The 15,550-nt window shown below is 41.8% G+C and overlaps 1 protein-coding gene across 1 annotated transcript in view; it reads left to right on the top strand.

Moving 5' to 3' along the window:
- The first annotated feature begins 1,547 nt into the window (after positions 1-1,547).
- SOX6 (SRY-box transcription factor 6) overlaps positions 1,548-15,550 on the top strand; it is a 378,275-nt gene continuing 364,272 nt past the window's right edge. The window contains exon 1 of the mRNA XM_050897879.1: positions 1,548-1,605. The gene's annotated coding sequence lies outside the window, so the exon portion shown is untranslated. The remainder of the gene's footprint in view (positions 1,606-15,550) is intronic.

The following is a 15,550-nucleotide window of genomic DNA, read 5'->3' as shown; positions in this document are numbered from 1 at the left end:
AGAGACTTTCTTGGTTTTGCAGTACTCTGTGCCACTGGTTGATTTTCTCCTCAGCTCCTTATAGTTTTCCCTTCTTTCTCCCAGATTCCGCCCCCCCACCCCCCCGATTAGCACTTCCAAGGGAGCATGAGTTCCTAAATTGGTATTCAAGCTGATATTCAAGTCTCTATCTGTTGCCTTTTGGTAGGCAGAGAGAGAGAGATTTATATATTGCCGCTGCTAAAGTCTCTCGTCGTCGCCACGAGAATCCCAACTTCATCTCGAGTCCGTCCTAAATCAGTTTTTCTTCTCCGGTCATACCTGTCTTTCCCTTTTAACTGTGCTCACGTTTTACCTTTCTGTTGAACGCACCACTAAATAGTTTGTGGACTCTGAGTGCCTTCTCCTTCCTCCTCTCCCCTTCCTCTCCCCTGGGTCCCTGTAGCTGGACTCCCATCTCTAGTATAATTTATACTTTACATTTCATCTGGTTTTTACCCCGACCGGGCGGTGGGATCGGGCTCCTCAGAGCCCCATTTATCAACTGTCAGTAAGCGCTTGCTGAGTGCTTCCCTTCTCGTCCCCACTTCCCCACCAGTCCTTCCCATGTCCTGCAGACCGTCTCTCTCCCGCTTCCCACCCCCCTTTATTTATTTATTTTTTTTAATTTTTTTTTTTTATTGCGAGCAGGAGCCCAGTAGGACTTTCTTGGCTTGTGCCTCCCCACGCACTCCCCGGGAAGCGCCGTGCCGGGCGGGGGAGGGCCGGCGTGTAACACGCCGCTCCCTCGCGCAGCCCCAGCCCCGCGAACCGGCTCTCCCGGGACCCCCCCACTCCCCCTCCTCCTTTTCCGGCCCCCGCCCGCCCGCCCGCCCTCCCCTCCCTCGCACCCCCTCCCCGGTAACTTTCTAGTACCTTTCCTCACCACTCCGGGCAATCAGTGGTCATTAGAGGAGAGAGGTTTAAGGTTTCATTTGTCTAATAGCAACGTGAGTGGTGATAGCTTCTCGGGGATGCGGCTGGCAGCCTGGGGTGATTTCACTTTCTGTTTTGTGCTCACTTTCTCCGCAGTTGTTGCTTTCCCCGCTCGCTCGCTCTCAGTCTCCCTCTCTCTCTTTTCCCCTCTCCCTCTCTCTCTCTGTGTTGTCTCATCTTGCCTGTGCTGTCTGGGCGGGGGAGCCCTGCCTCCTTTTGCCTTCCTCAGATCAATGCCCTGGCCACTCACTTTCTGATGTTGCACGACGGGAAATGCTTTGAATACTTACGACATGGCCGCTCACATTGATTGCCAAGATTGACAGCAGTAACCATCGCCTTCACTTGTTTCGGGAGGAAAAAAAAAAAAAAAATGAACCTGATTGTAACCAAATCTCCAGGCAACCCATCAGCAAACTTCTAACGATCGGGATCCTGCACATCCATGGCCCGGAGAAACACCAGCAGACTCTAGTTCATTTATTTTATTTTATTTTACCGAATTACCACCCATTTATTCCTGTTTCTCTCTCCCCTTTCACCTCCTTCCCTCTTTTTTTTTTTTTTTAATGAAAATTACCGAAGCGCGTTGCAAAAAAAAAAAAAAAGGAGGCTCTCCCAGTGCTTTGTGCCACACTGGATCCCGAGGAGGTAACCAGGAAAAAAAAGCCCTATTGTGTTGTATACCTGTTGTTTGCTGTGCTGTGTAGTGCTGCGTGGCTTGGTGGTGGTGGTGGTGGTGGTTTAATGGGTTTTCGCTGGATTTATGTCGCTTTGCGGGAGAGAATCCGGTTCCCCCTGCGCTGTCTTTAATGGGTTATTAGTTGCAATTGAGTGAAGCAGCAGCGTCCGGAGGTAGATCTGTTGTTTAGCTTTTAACATTGCTGAATTCACCCCTTCCCCTAGCCTCCCCCTGCACGATTATTTACTTTTATACCACGAGGGTGTTGTTGTTGGTTTTTTTTTTTTTCCCCCTTTAGGGAAAAGTTGTTATAGTCTCGTCCCCGTGCGAGTTTCCGGGGCTGTTTGAATCCCGAGGTTTCCGAGACGTTAAGGGACCCCAGTACCTTGAAATCACAACACTTTCTTATCCTTCCCGAGTAGAGTTTATTTTAAAATGTAGTGACAGATCAGCGTTGTATTTTAAGATCACCCACGGCAGGCGAACACATGGTGCTGGGAAGATATTGTACGTAAGGAACTAACACGAGAGGGAGAAAGAGAGAGAGAGAGAGAGAGAGAGGAAAAATAAAATCCGAAATAAATCTTTGAGAGCAGAGCGCTGCTGTCATTACTCCCAAGTGCTCGCGTGGGTTTCTCTTCACGGATAACCCCAAAAGACACGGGATGGAGAAAGGCGAAGGGAGTTTAGTGGTGCTTTCAAATTCTCTGTTAAGTTTGAGGTGGGTAACTGCTTTGAAGTTCGCCACAAATGAGTGCTATCCACGGAGCATGGAATAATACAAAGCTACTGGAGTGGAGGTGTAATGCTGGTTTTGGCCACACCGGGGCACTGTCCCGAGGATTTGCAGTTCTGTGGCGGCGCCTTATCTCTCCAAGCAGAGGGTTTGGATAAAGTTATACTGAAAACTTTAAAATTGATATCGCACCCTAATTTGTGATACACAAGGAGGGGGGAAGAAAACAGTCCATCATCAGAGAGCTCTGTTTACACCCGGGGAAGGGGAGATGTGTGCCGCTTTGTGGCAACATTCGACTTGGGATTTCTTGCTGCCTTAGCTCTTTGCCGGAGGTCATGCAAATCGACCTTAAAAGAATGCATAAGCCATAAATTAAAATAAACCCTTAGCCAGAGGCTGATCCATAAGTAGACAATACCTAACCTGGACAAAACGGCTTCCTTTGCGAGCTGAAAAAAAGAATAGTGCCTAAACTAAATGCAAAGTAAGTTTTCAGGAAGTATTTCACTTACTATTATTATTATTATTATTATTTTAAAATAAAATAGTGGCAGTTGCAACAAGCTAGCGCAGCTGTTTACAGACGGTGCTGTAGCATACGAGTAAGGCAAGGTGTGTCTGGTGGAGAGCTTGTTCTTTTCCTGGCTTTCACTACCTTCGAAGCTGTTTGTTTTTTCATTGGGGATAAGAAGCCTCTTTAACCGTATAAGCAATTTAATGTTTTATCTCGGATAATGCCGGAGAGTTTATGAACAAATCTGGGTTGCCTGCAACTGTCACATGCGCGCACACAAGCTGTGTCTGTGTATAATAGTCTCGGGGCTTGTTTTTTTTTCCCGCAGTTTTTGACAATTGTTCCATTCATGATCCTGAAAGGAATCATCAGTGGGAGCTAATGAGTGTGCCTCTGCGGCTTGCCCTGCTCCGGGGAGGAGCGGGCACCGGCGCTGCCGCCGAGCCCGCTCGTGTAATGCATGCACGCGTGTACCGGCGGTGGGGTCGCCCCTGCGTGAGCGCGGCTGTGTGTAGATACGTGAGAGAGAACATATAGGCGTGATGTGAGCAGGTACTTCCACGCGTGTATTAATAATTGAGCTGCCAGAGAGTTGCTCCTCTGCCGAGAGAGCTTCCCAGCTCCCTTTCCGAGTTGTGTTGAACAGCGTTGAGCAGTTAACCCGCTTTGCAGCAGGGGCTGTGTGCTTTAGCAGAGCAGGGCCTTGAGGTCAATCAGAGGCACTGATCATATCGATTTGATTGCTGTCTTTGCTTTCTGCGGACCGTTTCACGGTGGTGTTTGGTGTTTTGTTTTGGTTTTTTTTCTAAAGGACGGGAAGGAGTGAAAGTGGCAACGTGAAAAGACAATTAGTGTTGTGTCTGAGTGGCGGGGGGGCTGCAGGGAAAGTCAGCCTGGTGGGAGCCTGGGGACGGCAGATTAGTTCTGTCCTAGGGGTGTTTCCCAAAAACATAGACGGTGAAACTTTCTGTGATAAAGTAATATATCTTCGCCTGCTGTTTGTAGATAAGGTATATGTTTATTAAGCTAATTTGAATAGCCTTCGGCACACGAGCGGCACTTTGTTCCTACTGTTTTCTTTTACCCTCATTCTAACATTTTTGGTATTTCCATCTTCAGTGCTGATCGTGAGGGCAGAAGAACAGTTTTATCCAGTCCCCAAACAGGGTTTGAAGTCCAAAAATTAACGAATATCCCTTTCTGTATTCGTGTAATGGAGTAATTTTGAAACCTGTTTTGAGACTTCGACTTGACTTGACTTGTTTTATTGACGTGCTTGTGCCCACTCATTTAATTAAGCCATTATACCATAAAGTAAATAATAAGAATGAATGTGAGATATGTGCATGTAGTCTGCCATTATATACAAATATTTCCCTGGAAAAGACGCTTTAAAAAACTTTTTTCAGCACACCATGATTCTTTGGCAAGATCTTATTGCAGGTTTTTGTTTTGAGCCAGGACATTTCACGTATTTCTGTGCTCACAACGTTATATGCACACTACACTCGGAATATAAACAGCAAGCATACCTAGCAGCTCTTTCTAGTAAAACTAAGAAATAATCTATTTATAGTGAGTACATTTAAAAGAAAATAATGAGGTCATTTGGAGTATGCTGCAGTTTGAAGTAGCTCAACACCTGGCAGAAACTACATACGTGTTTTCTTCAGACTCTGCACTATCCATAACTTTTCCTTATAATACATTCTTGTGTTAAGTGAGAAAGGCTGTTTGTAAAACAATCCCCTGGCTGGTTCCAGTGTTGGGTGAAGCTGATCCTGTAATGGCATTTTGTTTTGAACAGTTGCTGTAGTTGAAGTTCCCTCATAAGGTAAGGTGGCACTGGGTCTGAAAGGAGGTCCAAATGCCACATTTATAATTAGACTGCCAATTCAGCACATTGTATCTATTGCTATACAGGGATATACTGCTGTGTCTGGTCTCTCAATAGACTGTATTCAGAATTAGCCAATTCAACTGCTTAAACTTTGGAGTCAAATTTAGAATAGGCAATGAGAGAAGGAAAGAAAGAAAACAATAATGCTTTCTTTTTTCCTCAGCTAGCTATTAAAAGCCAAAGAATATACGGAAACCAAACCAGGCACTGCACTTGGAATCAATGCACCAAGCGCAGCCTGGCCAGCCTCGCCTGCAAAACCATTTTGAAGCGCACTTCTCCGGGGGGAGGGGAAGGTGAGCCCTGGGCATCGCTCCGAGCGCCACTCTCCAGGCCGCTTCCCTGGCCGGCTCGGGGGCCGGGGCCCGCCGGCGGCGGCGGCGGCGGCGGCGGCCTCGGCGGGGCGCAGCCCTGCCCCGGCCGCGCTGCCGGGCCGGGGCGAGTGCCCTGCTGCCGCCGGCTGGGACGGTCGGGGGCCCCCGGGCTAGCCCCGCCGCAGCGCCCCGGCCCCCGGAGCGACTCACGCCGCGCCGCCAGCTCCCTCTCCGGGGGGGTGGGGGGGCTGGCCCTTCGCGCCCCGCGGAGCCGTGGCGGCTGGCGGAAAGGCTCCCGCCCCCGTGGCGGGCGGGGGCAGCCGGAGGCCCGCGGGGAAGAAGCGGCCGTCGCCGGGGGACCCTGCGCCTCCCAGGGGCGCCGGGGCGCGGGCTCCGGCCGCTGGCGTCTCTCCGCGTTGTCCCCGGATTTACGGTTCCTGGCTCCTTTTCTCCTGTCTTACTTTTTGTTTCGCTCACTCTGATTTCTCCGGCCTCCTCCCCTAGAACTTTAATTCATTCAGCGATGAGAACGTAAGAGGCCCTTTGGTCGGCAATCTCGCATCCTCTGCTAAATGCATTATTTTCTCTCTCTTCCTTGTAGTTCAGTACTTCCAGTGCTGCTGGGAGGCTTAGCTGGGCTGCCTCAAAGCTGACTTAGTTCCCTTTTCTGCTAGATCGTGGGGTGCAAACTAGTGCCATGTGTATAACACATAGCATAAAGGGAGTGAGACAGATGGCTGTCTCTCCCTGCACATTACTGATTCTCTGCTGAACTTACATAACTCTGCTTCATTTTTTCCTTCTTACGTTTACACACTGGTGAAAGCGAGAAGAGAAACCAAGTGCAGCCCATCAGTTTCCTTCGTAAGGCCACTACTGCCTGACTTGCAGAAAATAATAACTGATGTCCAAAGTTAGTTGCCTTCACTTGTCAATTTGATTTTGTTCACAAGTGGGAACTGCCAGTGCTTGTTCCCTAGCCAGTGGTTTTTAATATGTGGCCAACAATTGTTCGTGGTCACTTCCAGCTGAACTACTTCTGCTCAATGGGGAAAAAAATCCCTTTGGACACGTTTTTTGCATCTTTGATCGTATTTTTAGTTGAAAGTATTCATGTATGTCTGCAGTTCTGAGAGGCCTTGGAATATCTTGTGGTAATAAAGGCCAGAGCTTTGCATGATGATGGCAAAACCAAATATATTTTTTCTCAGTGGGCATTAGAAAGTTTCTTTAGTCATGACCTTATATCTACTAAAGACTGTAATCACCTTGGGAGATACCACTTCAGGAAGCATATCCATTAATCTTTTACACTTGGTTTGGTTTCCCCCTTAAAAGTGTATAGATCACACCTAAAAGGCTTCCGTCAATTTATTTATTTATTTATTTATTTCACAAAACAAAAATTACTTAGGAAAGAGAAGCTGCAATGCGCTTTTCTTTATACCCCATACAATGGGGTGATGTATATTTCTTTTTCCATAGTGTGACTTTAAAGATCAGCAGGCCGGTTTGGCAGAGGTTGTGTGTAATGACTAACGTTTTAAAAGTTATGTAAATAAGGGTGTTTGTGTATATACAAGCTATGTCAACTGAAGTGATACAACGACATATTTTTAAAACATTTCAGTTAATATAGTAAATCACAGAGACAGAGCTTTGAAACATTTCTGCATGATGTCAGAACGTGCGAGAGAAGTGCTGCTTTATGATGTATTCGGTAGTTCACATATAGCTTATTCATCAAGTAGCAGCAAAACACAAAGGTGCACGTTTCAAGTTTGTGCCTTAGTAAGCTGATTTCTATTCGTCTCTTTCAGTGTCTTTTTGTGTAATTTTTATCATTTTCTATTTTTTCCTTAGGTAGAAAAGCAAGAATGGGAACTTTAGGGGACTTCTTACCAAACCACAAAAGCTGAATTTCCTTTTATTTTATATGAGCTATCCACAATTTTTTAGACACACGATTCTCCCACAGTATTTATTGATATATCATTACAGGCCATGACATCATATTGTGAAAACAACAAAATATGTTAAAATCCTGTCATTAGTAAGGTTGTGTACTGGACTGGTGTAATGTCTGTATGAAATACATGTATGTTTATTTAGGTGTAGTTCTGTGCAGAAGGGAGAGATCTGATAGACGTATTTGCTGGAAAGCAGCCGATTTCTACAGTGATAAAACTGGATAATTACATGTTCCCAAAGCCTTTTCAGCAGAGAAGTAGGTGTTCTTTTAAAACATTATTCTGTGGCAACAACAAATATTTGTGACATCATTGTAAGAGATTTCCTGCCAATTTTTAGTTTACTGACTTTCAGAAAGTCTAGAGTTCTTTGGCACTGGTGAAACTGCTACACATACCTATCGTATATTCAAGTATTCAGTGAAGTTTTAAATAATTCTCTTTCAATTAGTACAACAGGAACCTGAAAAATGGATTTTCTCTTAAAGAAACAAGAATCAGTACATAGACATTTCTTTCCTCCTCTTGTATATTTTAAAATACTCATATCAGTTTTATGTTTACTGTTTTGTCTCCTTAAATCAAGAAGAAAGGAAACAGTATCTCAAGTTTGAAAATCATTGCTTGGAAATTAGTTTAATCAAATATTTCTTGAGCCTTGTGAATTGGAAAGAGTAATATAAAATTAGATATATTGGTAAACTAGGTTAATCAGAGTCATTCATTTATAGTGGATAACAAATATCTATTGATGTTTTTTTGAAGTCAGGCGAAACATTCCATCAAGTTAATGTGTTTAAGCACATCATATCAGGGACAGACAGATACTAGAAGTGATAAAAACCAGATAACCTACAACAAAATGATTTACAGATGGGTCATTATCTTCTATAGAGAGGTTACACAGATCATATTCTTTATAAAAAGAGAAAGTAATCCTATAGAGCTAGGAGAATTATCTAAACAGGTCTGAATATTTCATGTTTTTTCTGAGTGACTAGTAGAATTTGTCAAAGCAAAATTTTTTAGCCTTCTTACAGGCAGCATATTACTGTAAAATATAGAAAAGTACTGGGTTTGTATTTTAAGTATTCTTTATTTTACCTGTTTGGTAAAGTAAAGCTTCGGAAACATTTTGCTTCTTCCCATGTGAACTTTGTAGTGCATACCTTTAAAATATGCATAAAAATGTTACATACAAATTAAAAAAAAAAAAGCTGGGAAGTTTGATGTTAGTGATTTATTAGATTTCAGAACCTATTTCATACAGCAAGTGGCTGAGTTGCATCTTTTCTGTCGGTGGTAAGACAGGCTGTCATTTAAATATTTTTTCTTTCTTCTTGAGCGAGACAGAAAGGTGTACAGTCAATTGTTTCTCCAGTTGCTGGTAGACTGACATAAGGCAACAGGAAACTAAAACCTCAGAGGTGCAGTATTGATTTGATTCCTAACTGCAAATCCTTCATATCATTGCTCCAAATATCTAACTTTACACCAATATTACCCATTCTTTTTATAGTGACACCATGCTTAGTAAAAAACTTCTAAGCACTGAGGTCAGGTGTTGAGATTGGATTCTAGTTTATTTTTTATGAATCAGATAAAGATTTCTGTGCATGAGACCGTATGTGAAGATGAGAGAACAAGAACATTTCCATATCAAAGGCAATATATCTGAGGCTGCATAGTAATTAAAATGCAGTGGTTTGGACTCTGTGCACTGGCACTTACGCAGAGCGTTGTTGGGACCTTGTGCAGCATGCAGGCGGTTGTCTCTTGCATACTTCTAGAAATATACTTATAATTTTGTACAAACATTTATGCCAGTCCACACTTTTCTGTGGATAATTTGTATTTCATCCAAACCATTCAAAGTAGAAGTTATTTTTTGAGCAACCCCCTCATTATGGCTTTTGTGCATCAACTATTTTTATTCTGGTTGTTTGTATTTCCTCTTACCAGAATGATGGCTTGTTTATAGTTGTATTTTTTTGCATGTTTCTCTAAGACCCCTTCCATATACCAGTGAAATTTTACTACTTGCTTGGAATATCTTGTATTAGAAACAAAAATGCTAGTATCTTTTTAGATTTATTGAAGATGGTGTGATTTCTTACATACCATACTTTATGGCAAATTAAATGCATGTGTTGGAACATAATATTTTTAGTGAAACAATATGTATTTACTAATTCCAACTAACTGTTACACAACATAAGGAGAATTAATACATTACTCCAAGGACGTGCCGATGTAGGAAATTTGACATAAAATACTGCAGGGTGCTCCCTATCTGGATACTCTTTTCTGGAATAAATGTGACTTTAATTCCTGAGTAGATCGCCCTGGTGAGGAGCTGTTCCGGAAGGGCTGCTGTTGAATTGTTTACTTCATAAACTGTATTGGTCAGTGTCCCAGTGCGGAGGAGGCAGTGAGTGCTGCAAATTTCCTCATTACTCATAGATACTCACTCTACAGAGGCTCTATCCATTAATGCTCCTAAACTGTTGAGGTGAAGCTTTTAGGATGTCTTCATATTTAAACAGATGTTTGTACTGTGAAAGTACTGTATTACAGCAATCTTGCAATCTCACTTCATTTTGTCTAGTCTTAGATTACAATTGGTGTATGAATACATACTTTGAGCTAGAATGTCACACTTTCAGAGATTGCTCTGCATGCTTTTTACATCTGTATTATTGTTGTGGATGGGCTTGTTAAACTGAGTTCCTGACCATTTGTGGTTAGTAAAAACCTGTGGTATTTTTGCACAAGTAGGGGGGTTAACCTCAATGTCGTGGCCTAATTCCAGCTAAGATAGGATGTAGTTGCCCATCTACATTCTTCTTATAGTTTTAACTGGCTCAGTTAATCCTCACTTCCTTTCCTAAATGCAGTAGAGTAGTGTGCTAAGGACACTTGCAGCATTTTACCTCATAAGTACCAAATCCAGCTATTGAAGTAATAGGTGGAACTAGACAATGAATCACGTTTTGGGAGCTTTCTGGATAAGAGGGGTGCTATATGCCTGACTGGCTTATTATTATCAGAATGAACGTTTTGAAGGATTTAATATATATGGTATTTGAATGTTGAGCTATTTCAGAGGAATATTTTGATATAATTTGATATTTGACAGACTCTCAGCTGGTATAAGCCGGTATAACTCCGTGTACTTAAGTGGAAGGGTGCCATTTTTCTCTAGCCACAAGTGCATTCCTTAGGACATGATGCAGTTCCTTCTGGATTCAATGGAAAGACCTTTCTGTGACTGGGAGAGGGGGTTGCATGTGAAGGCCCTGCTTGCATTGGATTCACTGTAGAAAATAACTTGGTTTCAGTTAGGGTGGAATCAGGTTTGTCTACATGATGTTCCTTATGGCTTTAGGATGACATTAACAGGAATTCATCTCATGTAAACTACGTATTAGATCAACTGTCTCTCTGTATCTAATCTTCCAGCGGGTCTTCTGGTATAGTATATGCAGCATGTGGGGATTCTGACTGCTGACTTCCTGTAACGGTGTAGGCTATGGCTGTGCATTTTCTTTTTTTTCTTTCAGTCACACCTGATCTGCTGAGGGCAGATTATGTTCCTGCAGATCCTTTCATATTTTTCTTCTGCTGAGGGATTCATGTAGGCCATTACAGTAAGAATGTACTTTATTCAACCTTTAGTGCAAGTATATGTAGGTGTGCACATGAAAATTTTTTATGTACATAAGTAGACATGTTTCAACATATTTTTAGTAGTATTTTTGTTATGGTAATGCCTATGATTGAGATTTTGTATTCACCTCTGGTTTACATGCATATGTTCTTCCATTCTGCTATCTGTATGTATTCTCATTGCTTGTCCAGAAGGTCAAAGATGAATTCTAGGAAAACCCTTTCATGCTTTCTGGTTGCCTTCTATAGGCTCTAGTTCCCATTATACTACCTGTTCTTTCCACATACAAATTATGGTACCTGTGGTATTTCCCTTTGAAAGGAACAATGGAATCTTTTCATTTATTTCAAAACCAGTTAGAGATGATCAGCTTTTCATCTTGATTTCATGAGCTAGAAGGTAGTTAACTGGTGTTGGGATGGGATGACAGCTACACAGGCTGTGAGGAGTAAGTTTAGAGAAGTGTAGTGAGATGGAAAAACGTGAAACGAGTTCAAGAAAGAAAGGTATTGCCACCTAATGTTCTAGAAAAAGGAGTAAGATAAAACATATTCTCATTTCTGCTGAGTAGTAGTACAACAGATCTTTTGTACTCTTCTTAGTGGTGTTATTTATGTATTTTGATCACTCTTAGAATATCCCAAGTTACAAATCTGTCAGCATACCTGCCAGAGAAAAAAGGAACGTTCCTATGCTAGAAGATCTGCCTAGATTTAAAGTACTGACTGGGCAATCACTTGCTGCCTTCAGGTGGAAGAATGTGCGAATATTGGCCATTCTGGCATCTGGCTACTTTGGACTTGGAGAGCAGATGCTATTAGCCTTTCTACTTCAAAGCTATATTGTTGCTGCAGGTAAATAATTCACAGGCTCCCTTTATTCTTCAAGAATGGCTTACACAGGTCGCGGATATGTTAGCATATGCATTATCATGCCTTCAGGCATCTGCACCATATGCATGATGCTCCTGAGGGATGGCAAGTTTCAGGTAGCCCCCACTAGGCGCAGCAACCCCTCTAACTTTTCACCCTTTGCTGCCTCTGTATACAAACTCTTATAGACATGGTGGAGTCAGTTCAGGTGTGTCTCTATGCTCACCCACAATGCTCAACCGAGACTTCAAGGGACCATGTCTACTGAGTATTCAAGCAGTTAAGTGGGCCTTTGTTCCCTGCTTTGCAGATCTTCCCTCAGCCTTTGGTGAAAGCCAGAAAAGTTTTCTTTTCTTTCCTTGCTTGTGTACACAGCCTTTCCTTGTGATTCCTTTTTTCCCTCAGTCAGTGAAAACTCTCCTTATTAATCTTCACCATTGCCTCTAAACAATAATGATTCAATCTGTAATGTTTATTTTAAGAATGTAACAAAAACTCTTAATTAGCGATGGTAGTGGAGATACACCGGCATGTATTTTAGTGCAGATATACCGCCGTGCATTTTATGGGGTGAATGGGTGTGTCCACTAACAGTTGATTCAAAAACACCATCGCACAACACTCTGTGATGGAATGGGGTCAAATTACAGACCCAAAGTCAAGGTGATGGTGTAAAAGTGAAAGGCTTTGAATGCTCTGTTATATATAGTCTTTTCAGGGAAAGAGAAAATGTGAATAGGAGAGAGAAGGTAGTTGAGAGACCTAAAGAGTAATTACTGAGGATTAGCTGGAGTTTCTAATTTATGAAGTCCTCCCTTGGACAGGTTGAATTCAATTTTTCATTATGTGAGTATATTGTATAACATCACCAAAAGCAAAAGGAACAGGTGGAAATTGTTTTGCTGAATTGTATGTAAGGGTGATTTCTTATCGAAGTGCAAACTTCAAGGCATAAGCTATTGCTGATTCTACTTCTGATGGATTTTTTTTTTCTTTTCTAGTCAAAGTGGCACAGAAATGCCTAGGATAACAAATAAACCAGTAAGACAGAAATCCAGCCCAAAATTGTTTTTGATTGCTGCGTTCCTCTTGTGGAAGACTTGCTATTTCAGTAATTCAGCATGGGATGATTAGATAAAGAAGGTGAATGCTCGTTTCTCCTCACGCTGTCTAAGTGTGGCTCCCACATGATACTTCCTGTCTTTCACATATTGTCTCTTTAGTATCGATAGCAACTAGATGCAAATCAGCATGGCATCTGCTAGTTTGTTTTCAGCTGACCGGGCTAAACAGCAGATATGGAATTTATCGCCAGGAGGCTGTGACCTCATCACAGACAAGTGGCATTCCCACAAGTAGGTAATGAAGCACCCCTATTGAGTGTAGCTAAAGTCCAAATCCTCAGTAGAGTTATTACATATTCATTTTAAACAGCTCTCCCAAACTTTAAAGCTGTCCCTTGATTTTTTTAAATCCACTCACTGTTGTAGCTGGAACAGCAGCTGCCGATGCCACACTGTGCTGAATTGGGCCTTCTTGAACATGTGTGGGAGAAAAGAAGGGATGAAAAAACAAAGGGAGAGGAAGAGGAGGGGAAAGGATATGAAAGCACAAAGATGGGAGGGAAGAGTGAATGTGTTGAACTGAATAGTAACTGTAATGCCCTCATTGCTGTTGAACATGCATAGCGAGTATCTGTAGTCAGACAGTATTTGGTAATAGCTTGATACATTTAAATTATTAAAACTTCTCTATATAGATAGTGTAATGCTGTCTTTTTAAGAAGATAACATGCGGTGGTCAAAAAAGTCCCCTTTAGTGCTTACCGTGTTCAAGACTGAACTCCATATTCCTTTTCTGTTGCTCATCAGGTTGTTCGCAGCAAATATTTTGGGACGCAAGTTAACTGTCCTTGCTGTCTGAGAAAAAGTAGGCTTCTGGGGAAGGTTTGAGTGGATCAGTTTGGTCATTTTTGTATTTTTTAGCAAGTCTTGTATGTGTACATAAGTATTATTTATATGAACAGCCCATGAATACTTAGCACGAATCTCAAACATTTTTGTGTTTTACTGATCCTTCTGTCAACTGATTTATAGCAAATATTGTTGAAAGGCTTTACAGATTCTGAATTATCAGTATAAATTAGTAATCCCAATACACTTGCACACCAATTTGTAGTCTGAATGTTGAATGTGAAATGAAATTGTGTTTTATGTCTTTAAAATAGTTGTGAGTGGGAGAGTGGTAGCTTTTTGGTCTTGTTAGCAATGAAGGTTTGAGACTAGCTAAAAGCAAAGCAGAAATGAAATAGGTGCTTTAGAACCTGAAGTAGTCAGTTTCTGTGGATGGGAAGGGAGGGAGAATACTTGAATGAGAGGAAACGAGGGGGGGAAAAGGAAGAAAGGGGATAGGGTGAGAAGCAAAGAGACAGAAAAAAACTAGGATGTATGGGGCAGATCAGCGTTAGAGGATACAGCCTTTCAAGGCACACTCAATGACTTTATTCTCCTTCTTCACCTATACTCTTCTACTTTCCAAGAAACCGAGGATGACATATCAAAATCAGCATTTCTGTCACTCACAATCAAATGGGATATTAATTGACCTTAGAGTGGGAGTAATGACTGAACAGCTGTTGATAACTGGGATGTATAACCTCCAGAACTGGGAATATTGTGTTACGTAAAAGGGAAAAATAGTTTTCCTATGTTCTCAGCTTTCTGGAAAGTTGTGCAGTTCTTGTACTTTTAGTGAGAGGTTTTTTGGACTTCCTGTGATAGACAATTCTTTTAGAAGAACTAGACCATGGCCTGCAGTCTTCCAGTTGTGCATGTTAGGCTGGGCTGGGCCCACTGCACCATGTTTAAATAACTGACATGCAGGCTGGCCTGCTAGTTGTGTTGTAGAGGTAACAAATAGGGAGCCAGTCCAAAAATCCAAGAAATATGAAGCTTTATCATAAAAGGCACTGAGCCACTGAAATTTCCAGGGAAGGATCCATATATCCTCAACGTCTCTCCTGAGTGTCCAGGGTTAGTAGGATCATCCATTACTGTGGCTTGATTGGAATTCTTGAGCATGTAAAAATATGCCACGGTGCATGTCAGCTCTTTTTCTTGGTGAATGCTGTAGACCAGGGTTCCCCATAGCAATATTCTGTCTAGTTAAAGCTGCTAGATAGTGGCAGTCGACTGTCTGATAATTTTAGGGTCACTCTATTACTGGTTATACATGTTCACTATTTAATTTCTATGCCACAATGTATTTCTTTGCCTCCAAATGAGGCAAAGCAGCCACTATACAAAATAGTCTTTCACAATTTGTTTCGAATCTTGTTTCAGACATGAAGGTGCATGTGGTTCTTTCTATTCCCTTTAAAGTTCTCTATGCAAATTCTCACTTGATTAATGTGTCAGTATCTTACCAAGCTTTTTTAAAATTCAGATTCTAATAAAATACCTTTACTTGTGTTTAAAAATATTTGGTATATCAGTTTTTTGCAATGAATAGGGCCCTGAAATGAAAAAAAGGCAGAACATAAAACAAACAACCCCTTTTGCACACAGATAAAAGGCTGTTTAACATTAGCCATTACTTGTTTGATGTAGGAAATTAATTTATTTGCATTTTGCTTTTCTGCTATTTTGCTTGTCTGAAAGAACGCTCGGTGTCACACCAGTTTTCATAGATCACACTTGGGCCTCAGTCTCCTCGTGGTGAATTCCAGAGCTGTGGTAAAGGCAATCGCTGGTTAAGAGATCCTCATTTGCCAGAAGTCATTGACAGCCACAGGCTTCCTGTTCTTTGGTGTTTGAGCCATAACAAATATGATCAGATGTGTGAAGAGCAGTTTGCCTCTTATCACAATTTTTGTATTAAAATAAATAACAATGATGAATTGGATAGTTGGCATTTATTCCCAATAATTCAGGCAA

Source organism: Gymnogyps californianus, chromosome 5 (assembly GCF_018139145.2).
Source record: "Gymnogyps californianus isolate 813 chromosome 5, ASM1813914v2, whole genome shotgun sequence".
NCBI lineage: Eukaryota > Metazoa > Chordata > Aves > Accipitriformes > Cathartidae > Gymnogyps > Gymnogyps californianus.
The sequence above is the reverse complement of the archived record's forward strand: the minus strand, read 5'-3'. Positions and strand labels throughout refer to the sequence as shown.